At 49.4% G+C, this 21,408-nt stretch overlaps 1 pseudogene; it reads right to left on the bottom strand.

Annotated features, from left to right (window-relative positions):
* Positions 1 to 19,649: 19,649 nt before the first annotated feature.
* On the bottom strand, positions 19,650 to 20,937 carry LOC125533127 (annotated as a pseudogene).
* Positions 20,938 to 21,408: the final 471 nt, after the last annotated feature.

Raw genomic sequence — 21,408 nt, 5'->3', positions numbered from 1 at the left:
TAAAGAAATCAAAAGGGTGACAAGTGAGTGACGTTGGTTGGTGCGAGAGACGTCGACATCTACTCGCGTCTCTCTCGCTCGACGGCGGCCTCTTTGTCGCGACGATACATGTTGGGTCCAACGTCTCGCACTCCCACAACCACAACCACAACCAAGCAAGCAAACGCTCTCTAAGTAATGACTATGACCTGGCCCAGCCAGCTGCAAAGCCAAGTCTGTTAGGAACCCTGTGGTTATAGAGCACGACGCAAACGAACCCTGACGTTGAAATCCCTGAGGTCCATACCTGGTACTCATCGATCCCAGCCAATTATAGCCCTAAACCAACGACCCTACACCTGTTTGGCAGGACAATCCCGACCGGGATTGTTTGTTTCTCTCACTGACCATACGGGGCTACATGTCATAACCTTGTTAAACAATCTTTTTCTTCCTTTGTTGTAAAAGAATAAAAAATCCTTTCTCCTCTCTGCCCCTCTCTCTCTCTCTCTCTCTCTCTCTCTCGTCAGAGTGTTGCTCGTCTTGGCCCATTGCCATTTTCCTGAAACCAGCTCCCCCGTCCGCGCGCGTCCCATGTCCGCCATGGCGGCATGGATTCGCGAGCCATGGAGCGACAGAGCTTCAGATCATTTGCCCACATGTGTCGTATACATGTAGCTAGCCCTCGCAACGAGCAACACAGACACACACACTGGCGGTCCGGTGAGCAATTGAACACACACACGCATGCGGCCAGCGTAGGCGCCTCATCTAAACCAAAAGAAGGCATAAGCTGCTGTGAATTTCGGCAGAACGAATAACTCCATGGCACCAACCACGTTCAAGGTCCGGCCTCTGCCTCGCCTGACGCAGAAACAACCCTACATCGTTGTTCTCCATCATGCTATTGTTGCTCGTATGCCATACTAATGTCTGCTTGCTGGACGGCGACGTCGCTGCGCTCGTGGACTTTCGCCTCGCCGCTGACCGCTCTGCCGCGGCGCTCGTGGACTTTCGGCTCGGCGTTGACTGCTCCGTCGCACTCGTGAGCTGGAACCTGTCCGTCAGCTCGTCCCCGTGCAGCGGGGAAACAACTGCGGGGCGCGGGATGACCTGAGCTTGGGGCGCGTGACGCGGATGGTGCTTGAGGGGCACGGCCTGTCCGGCGCGGACGTGCTCTCACCGATTGCCAAGTTGCTCCTCCAGCCGCGTCGCCCCCATCTGCTTTGCCGCGCGGGACGTGCAAGCCGCCCCTCCATTTCTATGGTGATGCTCACGAAGGAGCTCACCGACGACACGAAGACGGCTGTCCACTGCCGCTTGTGCACCAGCGGCCAGTCTTCGCCTTGGGCGCGAGACGACGCCGTCTCCACCTCCACCCGAACACACATCTGCAAGGATTGGGACAGATGATAGATATGACAAGTGGGCCAACCTAGTCAGCGAGAGTAAAGGTAGAACCCGGCCAGGATCATTTATTTCCGGGTACGCCAAACGGATCCAGGGTCTAAATCGACCGGGATCAACGAGTAGAGGGTATCGATTTCAGAGATTTAGACGTGGGGGTTGTTTACGTCGCGCTCTACAATCTTAGAGTTTAAAATAGACTTTACTCTTACATGAGAGAAGGCGCGGGACTTTGCACCAACTCGTCCAGACAAAGTTACATTCCATTGCTATTTGTTTTGGTACCACTAGCAGCTGCTTGCTAGTGCTACTAGGATCGATGATGCTCGGTTTGTGTGGACCGCGTGTGGACCGCGTACCCGAGATGTGAATTTGATTTATCCTTTTTTCATGAGGCTTTTGAGACCAATATAACTTCACTCGTGCGGTCGTGCCACAAAGCCTGGAATGGATCGACAAGGCTGCGTGTACGCACGCACGCACGCATTCATATACCATCATCAGAGCATCTCCAACACCCGCGCTAAACTAGCGCCGCGTCGCAAATTAGGCCGTTTTAGCGCGCGCGCAACGCGGCGGGTCGCTCCAGCGGACGCGTAAAAACGGCGCGCGCTATAACGGGTTGGGCGCGCGGTTGAAAACACTTACCCGCGCGGCATATTTCGGGCGCCAGCTACAGCGCGCGGCACACTCGAGCGCTCGCGCCGCACTCTCTCCTTTCCTCGTCCTACGCCCCGCGCGCGCCGGCGCCGGCGCCCTGCCACCCACCCATGGACGCGCACACCGGCGCCCCGCTCACCCTGCTGTACAGCCGCGACCCCCCCCCCTCCCCCCGCCGCCGCCGCAGCCGCCGCCGCCGCCGGAAACCCTAGCGCGGGAAGCGCTGGCGTCGCCACCGCCGGAGCTCCGCCGTGCGTCGGCCTCGCGCGCAGCCTCTTCTTGCCGCCGCGGATGACCACGGCGCCGGGTGGCGTCGTGCCGGCGCCGTCCCGTGCCGCCGCCGCACCATCGAAGAAGGTCCCCAATGCGGCGCGGACGAAGAAGGGCAAAACATCCGCGAAAAAAAACAAGGCGGCGGATGGCTCCGGCACCACGAAGGCGAGGGGAAAGATGCTTGCAGGGCGTTCGACGGCCGCGGCGGCTACCGAAGCGCCGGCGAGCTCACTCGTTGAGCCGGCCGCCAACGCGCACCACGTGTTCGACGAAATGCCCCCAAGGTGAAAAAAATTCCAACTTTTCTTTTCTTCTTATTTTTTCAATGCACCATCATCACATATAGATACCTTATTTGCATTGTTCAAAAAATTTGTAGTCTCAATGATGATGCATACATGTCCACTATGGATGTTGGGTCCAACAATTCGCATTGGTCTCAAACCAATGACATCCATTTCGAAGACCATGAGTTTGAGGTGGACGAGGAGGGTGAGGGAATTGTCGAGGCGCCGAAAGGAAGAGCGGGCAATTACTCAACCAACGATGACAAGTTACTATGCCATACTTATTTGCAAGTGTCGAGGGATCCATCCATTGGAGGTGATCAAAGTAGAGACGCGTATTGGGGGCGAATGAAAGAACACTTTGATGCTCACAACTTGAGTGGAATTGACCGCTCCGAGAGATCACTTCGGTCTCGATGGTCGACAATCAACTCGGATTGTCAAAAGTGGGCGGCCGTACAAAAGGCAGTTGACAAGATTAACCCAAGTGGCACAAATGAGGATGATCGAGTAAGTGGCATCTCATATATGTTCATCATACTTGTTTTTGGTGACCGAAGTGCTAACTTGTTTTGTTTTTCTTGTAGAACAACATTGCACAAAACTTGTTCAAAGAAGAGATAAGGACAACCAAGAAGGGGAAGATCAAGAAAGGCAGGGTCTTTACCTTGCCTCATTGCTATGAAGTGTTAAAGGATGATGAGAAATGGAAGAAGCATGATGGTTTGGAGGATTTGCATTTGAGCAACAAACGGAAGCGAGCAATTGAGATGAATGATGATGATGAGGAGGATGATGCATGAAGTGATGACGGCAAGAGAAGCCCCACACCCAACTCGGTTTCATACTCGAAGCCAAAACGACCGGATGGGTGCAAGAAAGACAAAACCGAAAAGAAGAAGAGGAAAGGAGATGATGAGCTCAAAAATGCTATGGAAGCTATTGTGAAGGCAAGGGGCGAAGCCAATGAGGTGAGGAAAATGGCAAGGAACCAAGATGCCGTGGCCGAGGAGAGGAGGTTGGCGGCTGAGGAGAGAAGGGTGGCGGCCGAGGAGAGGAGGTTGGCGGCTGAGGAGAGAAGGGTGGCGGCCGAGGAGAGAAAGGTGGCTTTGGAGGAGAGGAAAGTGAGCAACGAGGAGCGAGCTAAGTTGTTGGAATGGGAGAAGCACTTGTTCTTCTTGGACACATCTAACCTCAATGCGGCGCAAAAAGAGTATGTCAATCTTGCCCAACAAGAAGTCTTGATCCAAAAAAGAGCCTTGGTTCATGCAATGAGTGGCGGTGGCCTCGGCGCCATGGGAGGCATGGGTGGCTTCGGAGCCATAGGAGGCATGGGTGCACATCCGGCCGCCATGGGAGGCATGGGTGCACCTCCGGCCGCCATGGGAGACATGGGTGCACCTCCGGGCGTCATGGGAGGCATGGGTGCACCTCCGGCCGCCATGGGAGGCATGGGTGGCTTTGGAGCACCCTCCGACGCTATGGCCGCCATGGGAGGCATGAGTTTTGCTTCTCTCATGGGAGGCATGGGTGCACCTTCGGCCGCCATGGGTGCAATGTCTTTCGATGTGCCTTCTCACACACATTCCCATGAAGATGCCGTTGAAGATCTTGCCAACACCGTCGGAGCTTCACATGATGCGGTGCGTGATGAGGAGAGGGAGGAAGATTCATCTTCGGAGGCGGAAGAGTCGTCTTCGGAAGATAAGGACGAAGACGAGGAAGATGAAAATTGATGTGTCTTTCATGTCTTGAACTTTAGTTTGCATTTGAACTTGGTTGGATGAACTTGTGGGCATGATTTTAAACTTGTGGGCATGAACTTTTATTCATCAACTTGTTTGTGTCCAATTTCACATGTTCATTTTTATCCAAAATATCATATATGCAAAATGCCCGGCGAGTCGCGCGCGTTGTATTTTTGTGCTCTGCTGGAGCGGCGCGCGCGCTGCATTATAGCGCGGCTGCTGGAGCCAGCGCAGGCGGGCGCGCAAAACCAGCCGCAACACGCGCGGTAAACAGGTTTTTTACGCGCGGTGCTTAGCGCGGCTGTTGGAGATGCTCTCATCATTGCTGCGTGTGCTACTGCACGCCCAAGGTGCATGCATGCATATACTAGCACTTGCTCCAACGGATAATGCTTGCCTACTCGCCGTTACGAGATCTACTCATCACATGCAAACACCCGAAGGAGATAAAGGAAACAGCCCAAGAGTAGTTAGTATCTCGGATGATGGCAGGCACTGCATGGTGGAGACCGATCCAAACCCGGACCTTCCATTTTGCTTACAAAGCAGACAATTAGAAGCAAAGATGACTCTGAAATAGACAGCCTCCACAGCGCTCGCATGCAAAACGAGCGGCCAAACGTCTCAACATGTTCTGGATCAGATATTTTCTCGACGGAAGCTGTCTTTGCAAACAAAACTTTCGCTCGGTGTTTGCGGATTAACATACCAGCAAAACTTGGACTCGAGATGTCTGGTATTATTCAAAGATAGATTTACGTGCGTAATCCATCCCAAAAAAAGAAAAGGAACTTGAATTTATTTTTTAAAACAAGAAAAAATAAAAGAGGAGCTTGAGTGTTTAGGCGAGCATATCATGGCTTAACCTTAATCATTCCCGACAGGGCATATGCAAATCAATATTGTAGTCCCATCCGTCCTATTAGTACAAATTAATAACTTCAATTTAACACAAAGAACAAAACAAAAAACTAAAGAACTCTAATCCGTACTATAGAGCTGTTTGGTTCTAGACCTAACCATGCCACACTTTGCCATACAATATTGCCACACGTGTCTAAGGTTAGTTCTTCAAAATGAGAGCCACAAGTTGACAAGTCTAAGGAAATCTTGCCACATTTTTTGAGTGTATGTGATGTGGGACCCTAGTGTGGTTTGCCTAAGGTGTGGCTTGAACCAAACACCCATTCAAATTGATCAAACTTGCCTCACCTTAGGTGTGACAACCTTAGACAAACTTAGTCTCAAACCAAACAGCCCCTATATTCACTCTCGCCTCCGAAGACAAACAAACAATTACGGGACCACCGCCATAAAAAAACAAATTGCGTAAGCTAAGCATTTCCACATTGTCGCTACACACACGATTTTTCAAGCATTTCCCCGCCATAATCGGGGTGCCCATGTGAGGTACTTTTTTTTGAAACAAGGCAAAAGACTTGCCATTTTCATTGATTAAGAAGAAGGTTTAGACATAGCCGCGGGGCGGCAAAAACGAAAAGGTCTACTCTCGCGACATAACAATACTAAGCTGCTTCGCTCCTGCCAAAGTCCAAAGATGAGCCTCCTCCTTGATTTTCGCAATAACAATAGAGGTCGGAGCGGAGACATTCTGAAAAATTCTTGCATTCCGCTCCTTCCAAATTTCCCATGAGACAAGCATCATCAAGGAGGCGGTGGCCTTCCTGTGGTCACCTCCCCCACTAACCGCCTTAAGCCACCAATCTTTAACTGAGTCTTCATGACGCCAAATCATTGGTGATGAGTCAAGGATGCCAAGCCAAGTGCAAATTTCAGTCCAAATCCGGACAGTGAACCTACATTGGGATAGGAGGTGAGTAGCAGATTCTTGCACTTGCTTGCAGAGAGGGCACAAATTACAGTTTGGCCAACCTCGGCGCAGCAAACGATCGGTTGTCCAAACACGATCTTGGAAGATCAACCAAGCAAAAAATTTACACTTCGGAGGATCCCACATCTTCCAGATTGTAGCATTCATTGGGCAAAATGAGAGACCGACAAACTGCACCATGTAAGCCGAGGAGGCGGAGTACTCGCCACTGTTGGTGAACTTCCAAGATATTGTGTCTTGGCTACCCTGGTTGAGGTTTACATCCGCAAGCATCTCCCAAAGTGTTGCAAATTGTTGAATATGGTCCAAGGTTAGCCCCTGCCGAGTGTCAATTTGGCGGACCCAAAGGTTGTTGTCAAGAGCTTTCCTGACCAAGAACGTTTTCTTTTTTGACAACTCAAAAATCTTTGGTGCAATATCTTTAGGCCGGAGGCCGTCCAACCATGGAGATTCCCAAAACTTAGCTTTGTTTCCATCTCCAATGCACACCCGTGTAGCAGCCGCGAAGAGATCTTTATCATTGCTAGTGCAAGGTGTTCCAGAGCCAGACCAAGTCTTAGGTGGTTCATCCCATTCGTACCATAGCCAACGCAAACGCAGGGCGGTTGCAAATTTTTGGAGGTTGAGCACTCCCAGTCCACCATAAATCTTGGGCTTGCAGACGAGATCCCAATTAACCTTACATTTTCCGCCGGTCACCTTATCACAGCCCGCCCAAAGGTAGGCACGTCGCAGGCTATCGATCTTCTTCATCACTTCAACCGGAAGATCTAGAGGCGTGAGGTGGTAAATGGCAATGGCAGTGAGCACGGCCTTGACCAAAATAATGCGCCCCGGTGTAGCCACATGCATCGCCGACCAAGGCGGAAGCTTGCCTGCCACCTTGTCCTCCAAATACTGAAAGTGGATGCGCTTTAGTCTTTTGACCGATAACGGAAGACCAAGATATCGCATGGAGAAAGTAGTACGGACTGCCGGGAAGGCCTGTAGTATGTTGTCGAGGTCGATGTTTCCACAGCGAATGGGCGCCACAAGGCTTTTGGCGTAGTTGGTGACCAGGCCAGTAACCTCCCCAAAGGAGCTCAAAGTCGAAGCCAAGTAGTGAATATCATCCTTGATCGGCGCCACAAAGATAGCAGCATCATCCGCATACAAGGATGCACGGATGGGCCGACCATGAAGAGGATGCAACAAGCCTTGCTCGGTAGCCTTGGCGAGGATGTGGTGGAGCGGATCAATAGCAAGGACAAAGAGCAGAGGGGAGAGAGGATCCCCTTGTCAAAGACCGCAGCCATGCTTAATTGGATCACTAGCAACACCATTTAGCAAAACTCTAGATGAGGCCGTGGATAGGAGGGCGGAGATCCAATCTCAAAACCGGCTCGGAAACTGGTGGTGACGAAGCAAGTCCATCAAATAATCCCATCTCACAGAGTCGAAGGCTTTCTTGATGTCAAGCTTGAAGAGCAAGGATGGTGTTTTGTTGCGGTGCAACCGTCGAGCCAAGTTGCGGACATACATAAAGTTATCATGGATACTTCGTTTCTTGATGAAAGCACTTTGAGTATTGGAAACGAGGTTGGGCATGTGAAGAGCAAGGCGGGTAGCCATCATCTTAGCAATGATCTTTGCAACAGTATGAATAAGACTTATGGGCCTAAAGTCGGATATGTCCTCTGCCCCATCTTTTTTGGGAATGAGAGCAATGTTAGCGGAGTTGAGCCAATGCAGGTTGGAGACACGAAGGGCAGAGAAATTGTTGATCACTTGCATAATTTCAGGTTTGACAATGTCCCAGCATTCCTTGAAGAAAGCCCCAGTGAATCCATCTGGACCCGGGGCCTTATCGTTAGGGAGGTCATAGATTGCACCGCGAACCTCCTCCTCTGTGAACAGGGCATCTAAATCTGAGAGGTCGCAAGTTGAACGGGGGATGCAAGACCAATTGAAGTCCTTGCAGCGCGGGGGGCCTTTACCAATAGCTTTAGCAAAGTGAGATTGTACAATATCTTTCTTATCATCATGATTTGTGACCCATCCATTGTTATGTTTGAGGCGGTGGATAAAATTCTTTCTTCTTCGATGGTTGATTCGGAGGTGAAAGAAACGAGTGTTAGCATCTCCCTCTTTGAGCAAGGTGATTCGCGAGGACTGTCTCTTTCGGGCTCTTTCCAGAACAGCCAAGGCCATGGCCTTCCTTTTAAGCTCTCTCCTGAGGTCACGCTCACCGGAGCTAAGGGGCCTCTCCTCTTGTGCCATGTCCAGCCGGAGGATGATCTCAAGGGCCATATGAAGTTGAACTTTGTGATTGGAGAAGATACTTCTGCTCCATGTCCTTAGGCATTGACTTGTTCTTTTAAGTTTGTGGAACAACACCTGGTATGGCTCAGAATGGTTCACCCTTTCATTCCAAGCATCTTGTACTATCTTCTTGAAGTTGGGCATTTTGATCCAGAAATTTTCAAATCTGAAAGTTTTGGGTCTCTTCGGCCCCTTGTCACTAGCGAGAAGGAGTGGGCAATGGTCAGAGAGCGAGGACGAAAGTGCATGAAGGATGTGCGAGCCAAATTCCACATCCCAGTATTGATTGTAGAAAAAGCTATCTAATTTGCTCATTGTCGGATTGGCCTGCTCATTCGTCCACGTGAATCTTCTGTTCTGGAGGTGTATCTCCTTTAGCTCACATGAGTTGAGGGTGTTTCGGAAGCGCACCAGCCGGCTGTGGTCAACATTTGTGCGGTTCTTGTCACGGGCACGATAGACTTGGTTGAAGTCTCCAGTCACGAGCCATCTCGTACCTTGCTGGGGCTTTTCGCTCAAAAGCTCCTGGAAAAAAGCGTCTTTAAGATTGCTTCTTGTAGGCCCATAAACAGAGGTGAGTTTGAAGGAGGTGGTACTGTTAACCATGGTGATCATAGCAGAGATGAAGAAAGTTCCAGTTGAGATGCTATCAACTTTGATGGAGTCTGCATTCCAAAGCAGGAGGATACCACCTTTGGTGCCATTGGCAGGGCGCTCTGCAAAGCTTTTTAATCTTTGGCCACCAAGGAAGGAAGCCACAAAAGGATCGACAGCAGCCAATTTTGTCTCCTGTAGACAAACAATGTTACAAGGTGTCGCGGCGATTGTCTCATGAACAAGAGAGCGACGGTCCAGGCAATTGAGTCCGCGCACATTCCAATTGAGAATACAAAGGTTGTTTTCATTCATGGCAAACACTGGCTACATCGGTGCTAACAGGGAGCACACGCAAGGGTCTTGACAAGGCAACTTCATCAGGAAGTTGCAAGCAACAGCTACAATCAGTCAGAAGCAACACAAACATGCCTAACACAGGCAGGAGGAGCATAATGCATGGGCAGCTAATCATCGAAAAATGGGCTACATCATTAGCAGATGAGAGGCATCATCAGGCAGATGCCGAGGCGTCTTCGCCGGCTTGGACTTGGAGCTCCAGTCCAGCATCACCACCATGGTCCACAAGTGCATCTTCCACAGCCGTTGTCAGGTCGCAGTCGAGCCTGAAGAGTGCTCGAAGTGCGGCAATAGCAATGTCCGGTAGCTGACCATGGAACAGAGCCACGAATTGGCTGATTGCCTTCTCGGTGATCGTCTCCCCCTCTTCGACAATCCCCAATCTATGGCAGAGTAGCCGCTCCGCCAGTTGGGCGATGGGCATGGTACGGTTCTTGGCTTGAAGTCTTGGGCTGCAGCGGCCGACAGAGAAGCCAGTGAAGCCGGTGATGCCCGCGAGTGTCTTCCTCCTTGTAGTGGGTCGCCTTGGGGGGGGGGGTGGAGCTTGGTGTTGGCAGCAGCGCCGGCAGCTGTGGCACGAAGATGGGGGTGCGCTGGCTATCAGGCGGCGAGCTGGTGGGGGTGGTGACCTCTGCAGAACCTGGCGTGGCAATGACATCTGAAAGTGTAGGACTTGGCGTGGCGATGATCTCATCAGGTGAAAAGCTGGACCTGGCGGCGATTTCTGAAGTTGAAGAAGGAAGCATAGGTGCTGCAGATTCATTGTGATCTTCCTGGACCTGACAGTTTGACATAGGCGTAGGCGTTGCAGATTCATTGTGATCGTAGTTGTCTTCCTGGACCTGACAGTTCGACATAGGCGTAGGCGTTGCAGATTCATTGTGATCTTCCTGGACCTGGCAGCTTGACACAGGCGGTGGTGGTGGTCGAGGCGAGGTCGCCAAGCCAATGGAGGCACCAAAGCAAGGCACGGCCATCTGAAGCCACCCAGGGGTCGGAGACATGGTGTGGATCTCGATGATGTCTTCAGAGGTGGTGCGAGGGGATGGCGGTGACGAGCGCACATGCGCCTCGCCAATCACCGTGTTGGACTGCCCGTCCCCACAGCACAGTGAGAGGTCCCTTTGGTCATCTCGGCGGTGGCACGGCTCGTCCAGCCAGTCCCTGCAGCCCCTGGCCCGGCCGCTCCGGTTGCGATCATCATCACGCCGGTGCCGTCCGTTGTCTTCGCGGCAACGCGGCGCCAGCTCCTGTCTAACGCGAGAGCGGGCCTCGCCAGCAGATGGAGGCGCAACCCGAGGTGTCGAGGATGGCGCTGGAGAGTTGGTGCAGACCCGAGCCCGGTGTCTGATCTGTCGACAACGGAGACAGGTAAATGGGTTTCTGCAGTCGGCCTTGCAGTGTCCCTTGAGCAGGCAACGATGGCATGAACGATCTTTGTGCTTGACGAAGCCTCTCTTTCTCGTGGTGTCAAATGTAGGCGCGGACCTGCGGCTGGACTGCTGGTGGCTGGAGCGGCCCTCCCTCCACCAATAAGGTGGCTGAACGAGGCGCCATCCATCCTCTCCGTTGTCGACAGCGGGAGAGCGCGGCCTCGCATCAACAGCAGCAGGAGCATGGCGCGAGGGGCCATCGCGCTGCACACGTTGACCGGAAGACTTGAAGGCTGAAGCTGATGCAGATTTGAGGCACGGTCGATGGGCGCCTTGAATGGGGGGCGGAGGAGTGCCTTCCAGCCGAGCAGCATTGACGGCAAAGCGAACCTTGGGGGCGGCTGCGCAGGCCGCGGACGATGGAGCGGCGACCCGGACGTGCAGATCCGACGCGATCTCCGCCAGCTGCGGAAATAACGATGCCACCAGGCCCGATCTAGCGAACAGCGGCAGGGGGGATCCCGGAGGGAATCGTGGCGAGGACGGGGAGGCGCAGTTCCGCGGGAGGACGGGCTGGTCGCTGGCGGTGGCGGCCACGGGCGCCGAGACGGCGGCGCGTCGCAGGAGCGTTGGTGCGTTGGTGCGGAGCGTTGGTGCGGTGCGGTGCGGGGCGTCGCAGGAGCGTTGGTGAGGTACTTAACTCTGCTCTTAGTATGTTTGACTGCTGATTTGATTAGCTTGCTTGGATGTACTCCAACTGTTAGATACACAGTATGATCACAGTACTTAGCTCATTAATTCCCACATGAAAAACTAAATCACCCTTAAATGTTTGGATAAAACAGTTCAAACATTTTTGTGGTAGTCACTAAATTTGTTTGGGTCGGTCCGGATGTCCGAAATCCCACAAACTGGGACCAAACCTAGAGAAGGTTGGGGGAGGGGAAGCCGGACGTCCACTGTGTTGGACTCCGACACCGCCAACTCGCACACTCGGTGTCTTTTTCCCCACTTCGTCCCTCCTCATGTGCTCTATATTCGCACCCACTAAGAATGTCGTCGTTGCTCGGGCCTTGCCAGACTTCCGCTGCTCCAGCCAGACGTTTGCCTGCCTTGGCCTACGTCGCCATTCCATTCCGGATCCCGCCGTCGCCCATGTACCAGCCGCCAAGGCCGCCATTGTCCATGGTGGATGCTGATGTCTGCAAGTGCACCGAGTTATTATTAAGCAAAATCCGTGGGAAGTATTTTGTCCAGTTTAAGTGTCAAACCCACTGATAACTTATAGGAAGATTACTACCAACTTCGTAGCTATGCTGTCATGCATGCAACTACCCTCGCAACCAAAACGTGGTTTGAAAATAGTCTACTCTTATACTACCTCCGTCCTAATTTATTGGCTCCCTTAGTATTTTGTACCAAACTTTGACCATAGATTTAACTAAGAAAATAACAGTGCATGTTGTATTTAAACATAGTTTCTAGTGATATTATTTTTGGTTACATGCATTAGCATTTTGTTAGTTAAATCTAAAGTCAAAATTTAGCACAAAATGTGAAGGGGGCCAATAAACCAGGATGACGGTAGTAGGTTGCTAGGGAAGAAAATAAATGGTCAGTGCCACGTATTTTAGGATAGGGTAATCTACTCATAGTGGGCGGTCTCTCACATGACATTGTCTCCCAAGCAGAGCCTTATTGAGATAACCCAATTTCCCTACTTCCCATCACATACATGCATCAACTACGTAAGACATTATGACCATAAAGATCAGACCAAAAGTCTCTAACTTCTATGGACAACCGTGACTCCTAGGTAGGTAAGTTGCACTCCTCTCAGGATACCAATGCCTATCACTTCAGGTGTATATCGGATCACTGCAAAATACCTATCAAAATCCTTCGGTTTGCTTTTGCTTTCTTTCCCCCTGTTGATGATATTTGCGCATTACCTAAAAACACGATTATGTTTGTGCAGTGCTACTATCTTTAAGTTTATTCTCAATCTATCCCTTGCATCTGCATGCTTTTGTGATAATGTTGCACATAAGAAAGGTTATCCTACCCCTGAAGACAAGAAACCGGGTCCTTCGCTTTTCCTTCAAAAAGCAATTTGTGAGCATGTTGTTTATGTAATCAGGTTTATGGTTTTCAATGACTGGTGCAAAAACCATGCAATCAGAGGATCTTTTCCTTGGTTGTTTGTGTGCGTATGACAGTGACACCTCAATTGTTTTGGTTGGTTGCACGTAGGATTTTCTGGTGCTCTGAAATTATACATTGTTCACCTGAGCTTGCTTGCTTGTGTGGCACTCATCCTAGCATTGAGTTTTTGTTCTTGTTAAAACCTAGTAATAAGCTGCTGAGGTGCTTTTTTTGTTAACTTATTGTTGAGTTTTTTGGCTGTGTAGTGCACTGAACCTAGTGGTGTACATTAGTACATAAGAGCGTAGAGCTTCAGTTTGTTCTCAGCTTAAAAATGTGTGGAGGTAACATGCAGTCGTGCACCCTTGTGTTGATCGAACGGCAAAATGTTCTTGACAACTTTCTCTCCGTGAAAGTAACATGCACCACCCTTGTTTTGAACGATCCTAGTACTCCCTTCGTTACTAAATATAAGTTTTTATATAGATACCACTATGGACTACATAAGGAGCAAAATGAGTGAATCTACACTCTAAAATACATTTATATACATCCGTATGTGGTTTATAATAAAATCTTTATAAAGACTTATATTTAGTAACGGTGGGAGTACTAGTTTGTAGCAGCTTTACATAAGGAGTTGTTTTTTTCTTTGTTGCCTCGGCTCGACTGATTCTGTTGCCTGAGCGGTTGAAATGTACTATGATTGTATCAATCACGATCTCTCAAGTGTAGTATGAGGTAGCTTAGCTTGGTAGAGCTTGTATGAGCACAGAATTATGAGGTGCTGGCATGAAGGACACTGGCTGTCCAAACAAGAAGAAATAATCGAAAGAACATCCACAATCTTGAGAAAAAGGAAGATAATGTGAGGGGAGGCAGCATAGGATGGTGGTGGTGGGGGGACAAGTTAAGGCAATTCCACTATGGTGTGAATCTACGCCCAACAGATCACCACACCTTAATGGATCCGATATGCCTTAAATGCACCCACTGCTGAGTCGTGCGCTGCCCAAATCAATTAATCTGAACTTTTTGGTCGCCTGCACTGCACCTAGCAAAATCGACAAAAATAACCGACAGACGGAAGTAATTTAAAAAATAATCTCTCAGCAAAATCATTTCACAGAAATAACTTTTTCGGGTAGCGTCCAACGCGTAAGCGCTATGCTACACAGTGTAGCGCTCATGTCTCATCCGCTATCAGAAGGGGGTTAGATTTGTGAAATACTTTTGTCGAGAGTTTATTTATTTTTGATTTGTTTTGTCTTTGGGTTATTTTTGTCCATTTTGCGGCAGAACCTCCACTGTAGACGCTGCTGGTGTGTGTGTGCGCGCGCGTGGTGGGGCTTCTAATCCCGACCAATGATGGTTTTCGTTTCCAGTTTTCTTCACTCCGGATGGGAGCGGGTGCGGTCGCTTTGCACGCACCACGCCAACAGCTAGCTTTGTGCCCTGCTCGCGCATGTGCTGGGGCAGGATGCACGCTGGACGACTGATGCACCTAGCATCTTTCAACAGAAGCTAGCTCTCTCTCTCTTTCTTTTTTTTCTTGAACAAGGAAGGAACAACAGCAGAGGAAAATATGCATGCATGCACCGTAGTGTCCGACCTGTATGATCCTGAATAACGTACCAACAAAACTTGAATTATTTACTTTTCAAGACAGGAAAAGATAAAAGAGGAGGTCGAGTTATTAGTCGAGCTGGTCGTGGCTTCAGCAGGCTGAAGAACCTAGCTCAATCATTCCCGACAGAGTATACATGGATTAATTAGTGTCATCTGTCCTAGTCCAAATTAATAAGTCCGTTTAACCCAAAGAAGAATTGTTCCTGCTCAACAAGAAGAAAGCTAAAGAAGTCTAATCCGTACTTAATTATCCACACTACTACTCTCCCACCCACACAAACAAACGAGTACGGGTCCACTGAGTCACTGACGCTACGATAGCAAATTAGTAAAGCATCTCCATCTTGTCCGTACGTACTACATCCGTTTCATTTTACAAGTCCTGCACGTATACCTAGGCTGCCAATTTTATCACCCTAATATAAAACTATATAACACAAAAATTATACCTTTTGAAAGTAGAAACTCTGAAGTTTATGTTGGTATATTTTTTGTAATATATGACTTGTATTATATTGGTCAAATTAACAACTTAAGAATACGCGCACGCCTTGTAAACTGATAGAGATAGTACTAGGAAATTAGCTACGCATGTGATTTTTTTAGCCTTTTCCCGCCATAATCGGGGCGCCCATGTGAGGTTACGTTTGACCAGCTGCTGCAGATTTGATTAGCTTGCTTGGGTCCTGCTGATCTCGTTGGTTTCCCAGATGGGTTGGATGCATGCGCTTAGCTCTGCTCTCAGATGCCCTCCTCTATGATACTAACTACTCTGGCGGGAAATGCTAGTATTAGTCTCCTAATCCTATCGTTGGTCGTAGTCACAAGTTTGGTCACGATGGGAAAGCTTGCACCGTTGTTATAAGGCTAGCTAGCTAATACGTATAATCTTCTTGTGCAGAATCATTAGCTTGACCGCCGATTTCATTAGCTTGTTGGGGTCCTGATGATTCGCGGGTTTCCCAAATGGGCTGGCTCGATGCGCTAGGTCCCTCAGATACACCGTTTGAGCACTACTATACCTCCGATGGGTAATGCTTGCCACTCGTAGTCCTATCGTAGGTTTTCCGGTCACAGGTCTGGACATGGTGGAAAACTTGCACCACAGTTAAAAACGCTACTCCCTCTGTCTCATAATATAAGAAATATTTTTTTATGTAATATAAAAACGTTTTTGACACTAGTTTGGTGTTAAAACCGTTCTTATATTTTGAGACAGAGGGAGTAGCTAGCTAAAAATCTGGGCATCGTAGCTTGTAAATATACTCCATCCGTCTAGATACATACGTATAAGTGTTAATTAAAATTGTAGCTCCTGTGCAACCTTGCTGATCTCAAGCACGTTTATAGCTCCTGTTGAGCTATGGGTTTCTCCTGCATAACTAATCTTCTCATAAACTCCTTTTTTGAAATGGTGACCAGAAGAAAAGGTTCCCCGCCTCATTTCTTTTTGGCCAAGTCTAGCGAGTGGCCGGCTCCTCGCTTAGCCTACGCGAGCGGCTGGTCTAAACTGAAAATTTTGTGTCCTCTTCTTAAGTAATCATCCTAATTTAAGAAATCTTTACACTTGGTCCTTAAATGTCTGCACGGCCATCCCTTCGATACATGTGTTTTATTCTTCGGTGTATTTAATTCGTGGTTTCAAAAACTAAAAAAAGCATAAATTTTAATCCGCGTGTCGGAATTAAGATCCGTTTTCACCGCTGGAATCCTCGCGACGTGCTCTTCGAAACTAGATCCCGTATGGGATGTTTCAACGAACTAGTCTTCCTGTCAACTAAACATCAATGTGTGTGCAACTAGACTAGATTGCCGCGCCAACTGAGCATATGTGTGTGTGCCAAAAAAGTCCTGCCAAGTAAACATCAATGTGTGTGCAACTAGACTAGATTGCCACGCCAACTGAGCATATGTGTGTGTGCCAAAAAAGTCCTGCCAACTAAACATCAATGTGTGTCCAACTAGACTAGACTGCCGCGCCAACTGAGCATATGTGTGTGCAACTAGTGTCCTGTCAACTAAACATCAATGTGTGCGCAACTAGACTAGATTGCCACGTCAACTGAGCATATGCGTGTGCAACTAGTGTCCTGCCAACTAAATATCAATGTGTGTGCAACTAGACTAAACTACAAGTCAACTGAGCATATATGTATGTGTAACTAGTCTTCCTACCAACTAAACATCAATGTGTGTGCAACTAGACTATATTACAAGTCAACTAAACATCAATGTGTGTGCAACTAGACTACATTACAAGCCGACTAAACATCAATGTGTGTGCAACTAGACTACATTACAAGAGGAGGTTGCACATCGACTTTCGTCGAGGCAATAGACTAGTTGCACATCAAAGTTGTCGTGGTTGCTAGGTTGCAACCTCATACAAAGGTGCAGCTCCAAATATTAGTTTTGGAAAAAAAGTTGCACGATGTAGTAATAAAGTTACACAATACAGTAATAGAGTTGCACTATATAGCTTCAAAGTTGGCATCGAAAAAATTCGTCAAAATATACCCATGCGGAATCTAGTTTCAAAGATCTCGTCGCGAGGATTCCAATGATGAAAACGGATTTAAATTCCGACGCGCAGTTTGAAAGATATAGCTTTTTGAATTTTTGAAAATCCAAAATAAATGCAGATAGATATATCTTTCTCAAACATAGGAGCAGTGTGAACGCATTTAATGCCACGTCTACATGCACTAGCAGACAAATAAATTAACACATGCATGCGCTGTGAGAACGAGGCCGCTTGTTTTGTCTAAAAAGTGCGTGTGCACTTTGAAGAATTTAGGTTTTTTTTTTGGTTTAAAATATTTTTGAGCGATAAAAGGTTGTCCGTTAGCTAATTCCTTTCCCCCTTATGATGATGTTTGCACATTACCTAAAAACATGATTGTGTTCGTGAAGTGATGCTATCTAAAAGTTTTTCCCAATCCGCATCATGCATCTCCATGCTTTTTTGACAATGTTTGCATGTAAAAAGATTATCCTACCCCTAAAGACGAGAGACTGGATCCTTCTCTTCTCCTTCCAAAAGCAATCTGGGAGGGAGCATATTGTGTATGCAATCAATCAGGCTAATGGCTTTCAATGACTGGTGCAAAAACCATGCAATCGGAGGATCTTTTCCTTGGTTGTTTGTGTCTGTATGACATTGACACCTCAGCTGTTTTGTTGGTTGTACGTAGGATTTTCCAGTGTTCGGTTAAACTTCCAGAAACCAGTCAACTATCTGGGCTGTCACAAGGTGAAGTGCCACCTGTGTAGCTCCGTCTCATCCTGGCACTGAGTTTCGGTTGTTGTTAAAACTTGGTATTAAGCTTCTGAGGTGCTATTGTTGGTGAGTTTTTCTGGCTCTGCAGGTTCACTGAACCCAGTTGTCGAGGAGTGCAGAGTGTGCTTTAGTCTGTTCCCAGCCAGAAATGTACACTCGTTTGACCGAACAATAGCATGTTGGCACCAACTTTTCTCCATAAACAGTTTGTACTGGTGACTTAACCTGAACAAATTCTCATCTTGATTGGGTATGTTGCCCATGTCTAAATGATTTTATAATCGTGTCAATTAATCATGCTCTCTAGAGTCTCAAGTGTGCTATGTAGTAGCTTGGTGCATTTGGGGAGAAGGCTGAATTATGAGATGCTTGGCATGAACGACACTGGGTGTCCAAATAGCAGCAATCAGTCTCAAGCTTGCTTGGATGGTTAGAAAGAAGATCCACAATCATGTGGAGAAGTGAGAGTCTTGAGAAAAAGGAAGATACCGTGTGAGGGGCAGGGCAAGAAGATCTATCCGGGCAGTGGAGTGGAGGCAGCATTTGATGGTGGTGGTGGTCGGGGGACAGGGCAAGGCGATTCCACTAGTTTGAGTCTTGATCAACTAGCAGATCTCCTCACCTCACATTAATGGCTATGCTATGCCCTAAATGTAAATGCATCCACCGTACTGTTAGGGCGCTTTCCCCCCTACTTTGATCTCAACATTTCGGTCTCTTGCACGGCTCCCTTTCATAGGTCGACATTCGTACTAGTCCTTCCGTCTTAAAACAAGTGTCTCAATTTTATACTAAATTTAAGACACTTATTTTAAGACGGAGGAAGTACTAAGCTGCTGGTGTGTGTGTGCATGGTGGTGCTCCAGCTCCAGTGATCCAGTCCAAGTGGAGAGCGGTGGTGCTCCAGCTCCAGTGAGCTGAGGAGGAGGGGACGCCATTCTTTTCTTCTCTCCGGGAGGGGGCGGTCGCTTCCCTTGCACGCACCGCGCCAACGATTAGCTTTGGGCTCGCGCATGTGCTGCCGCTGGAGCCGGATATACGCTGCAGGATGGTCCACACTCCTCTCAGTCTCACTCGCGGCAGCTAGCATCTTTGAACAACGGCAGCCAGCTAGGCTTTCGAGTGCACTGCACTGCACCGGTGGTTGGGACTCCCATGGTTGGCAATGGTGAAAGTGCATATGATTGGGCTCCAGTTCCGGTTCCGGCGCCGGTCCGCCGTACGTCCACCCTGCAGTGTAAGAATTTGTGCTGCCTGGATCTAAGCGAGTGTAGACAGACAGCCTGGTCGGGGTGGCGTCGGTTGGTCAAGACTTGGACCTGACCGCCAGCGTACCAGTGCATGCATGGAGTACGTAAAGAAAGATATCAAAAGAGTGTGACGACGGTTGGAGTACGTAAAGAAATCACGTCTCTCTCGGTGGCGGCCTTTTTGTCGCCTGCTCTCGCGTGCCCTCACCCTAACGTTTCTTCTTTCTCCTAAGGCCAACTCCACCGCGCGACTCCAAACGGACGTCCGTTTTATCCTATTTTTGTCCCTTTGGATAGGGATTTGGGATCGTGTCCGGGTCTGCCCTGGGATGCGGTGGCCGTGCGCCCAGCGCGCGGCCGCATCCTTTTGCCCCATCCTGTCCGTCAGGGCCAAGAATTGCCCAAATTTGCATTAAAACTAGTTTCGAACCCAAATATTTGTCTGAAAATTAAAATAGTTTTACAACCCAATTAAAATTGTCTTGACTGAACATAAAATGGACAAATACATCTATTGGTTGCCAACGTGATCCCACACGTGCTCAACCAAGTGATTTTGAAGATTCACATGAGTGTGCCAATCACGCATCTCACGGTGGAATTGGGCAAACTGTTCAAATGTGGCCGGGTCTTGGTGCAGGGGCTCAATATTTTCACCTTGATAATCAAATCCTTGGTCGAAGGTACTCTCATCACGCTCGTCCTCGATGATCATGTTGTGCATGATCACACAAGCAGTCATCACCTCCCAAAGCTTCCTTTCATCCCATGACAGTGCAGGGTTTCGAACGATACCCCACCGGGATTGAAGCACACCAAAAGCACGTTCCACATCCTTTCTAACACTCTTGCATTTGGGCAAATCTCTTTCTCTTCTCACCTTGGGGTTTCGAGATTGTCTTCACAAAAGTTGACCACTGAGGATATATACCATCTGCTAGATAGTATCCCTTGTTGTAATGGTGGCCGTTGATCTCAAAGTTGACAGGTGGGGAGTGGCCTTCTGCAAGCCTCGCGAAGACTGGAGAACGCTGTAGCACGTTGATATCATTATGAGAACCTGCCATGCCGAAGAAAGAATGCCATATCCAAAGATCTTGTGATGCCACCGCTTCTAATATGACAGTGCACCCATTAACATGCCCCTTGTACTGGCCCTGCCTAGCAAATGGACAGTTCTTCCACTCCCAGTGCATACAATCTATGCTGCCAAGCATACCTGGAAAGCCTCTAGCTGCGTTGGTCGCCAACAATCTCTCTGTATCAGCGGCAATTGGCTGCCTCAAGTACTCTGGGCCAAAGACCTCGATCACAGCCTGGCAAAACTTGTACATTGACATCAGACATGTTGTCTCACTCATACGCACATACTCATCCACCAGATCGCCTGGAATTCCATATGCAAGCATGCGGATGGCCGCGGTGCATTTCTGGTAGGAGGAGAATCCAAGCTTGCCAAGGGCATCCGTCTTGCACTCGAAGTATGGGTCATGAGCAACCACTCCCTCTCGGATATGATTGAACACATGCCTGGCCATACGAAAACGGCGACGAAATTTATCCGGCCTGAAGAGCGGGGTGTTGGCAAAGTAATCTGCATAGAGCAGGGCGTGGCCTCTCTCCCTGTTGCGGTTCAGGTTAGGAGCACGGCCAGGGACTGACCCCCTGTACCGAGGAAGCTCCCGTTGAATATGGTCGTGAACGACCAGTGCAGCCACCACAAGATCGTCATCATCCGACGACGAATCGTCCGATGAACAAAGGAAGTGATGGTAGAAAAACTCGTCTCCACTGTCCATACCTTTGTTGGCAAAAGGTCGAATACCTTGCGCTCGTGGTGGCGAAGAGGCCGCGATGATCACCTCGACGCAGCAGGGTGGTTGCCGGCCGGCTACATGCCGCTCTGGAGCTCTCGTCGGAATCTGCCTCGGCCGCCGTGGTACGTCGCCGGCAGTCGTGTCCCCTCTGCCACCGGCAAGGACGGCGAGGGCCAAACCTCCTCCGATCGACGACCAAAACTACGGCGGAAGCGCGGGCGTGGTGACGGCCATGTCGAGACGTGGTTTGATACGGACGGCGGGGGGCTGTGCGGTGAGGAGGCGGCCGGAGAATAGCGGCAGCGTCGGCGGCAGGGCGGGGCGGGGAGAGAGGGTGAAGCGTTGGGAGCGGAGGGACTGCTAGTGTCCCCGACAGGCGGGCCACGGGGGGGGGGGGGGGGGGGGGGGGGGGGGGGGGGGGGGGGGGGGGGGGGGGGGGGGGGGGGGGGACAA

The sequence above is a fragment of the Triticum urartu genome, chromosome 1 (genome assembly GCF_003073215.2).
Source record: "Triticum urartu cultivar G1812 chromosome 1, Tu2.1, whole genome shotgun sequence".
NCBI lineage: Eukaryota > Viridiplantae > Streptophyta > Magnoliopsida > Poales > Poaceae > Triticum > Triticum urartu.
This window is presented reverse-complemented; position numbering and strand designations above follow the sequence as displayed.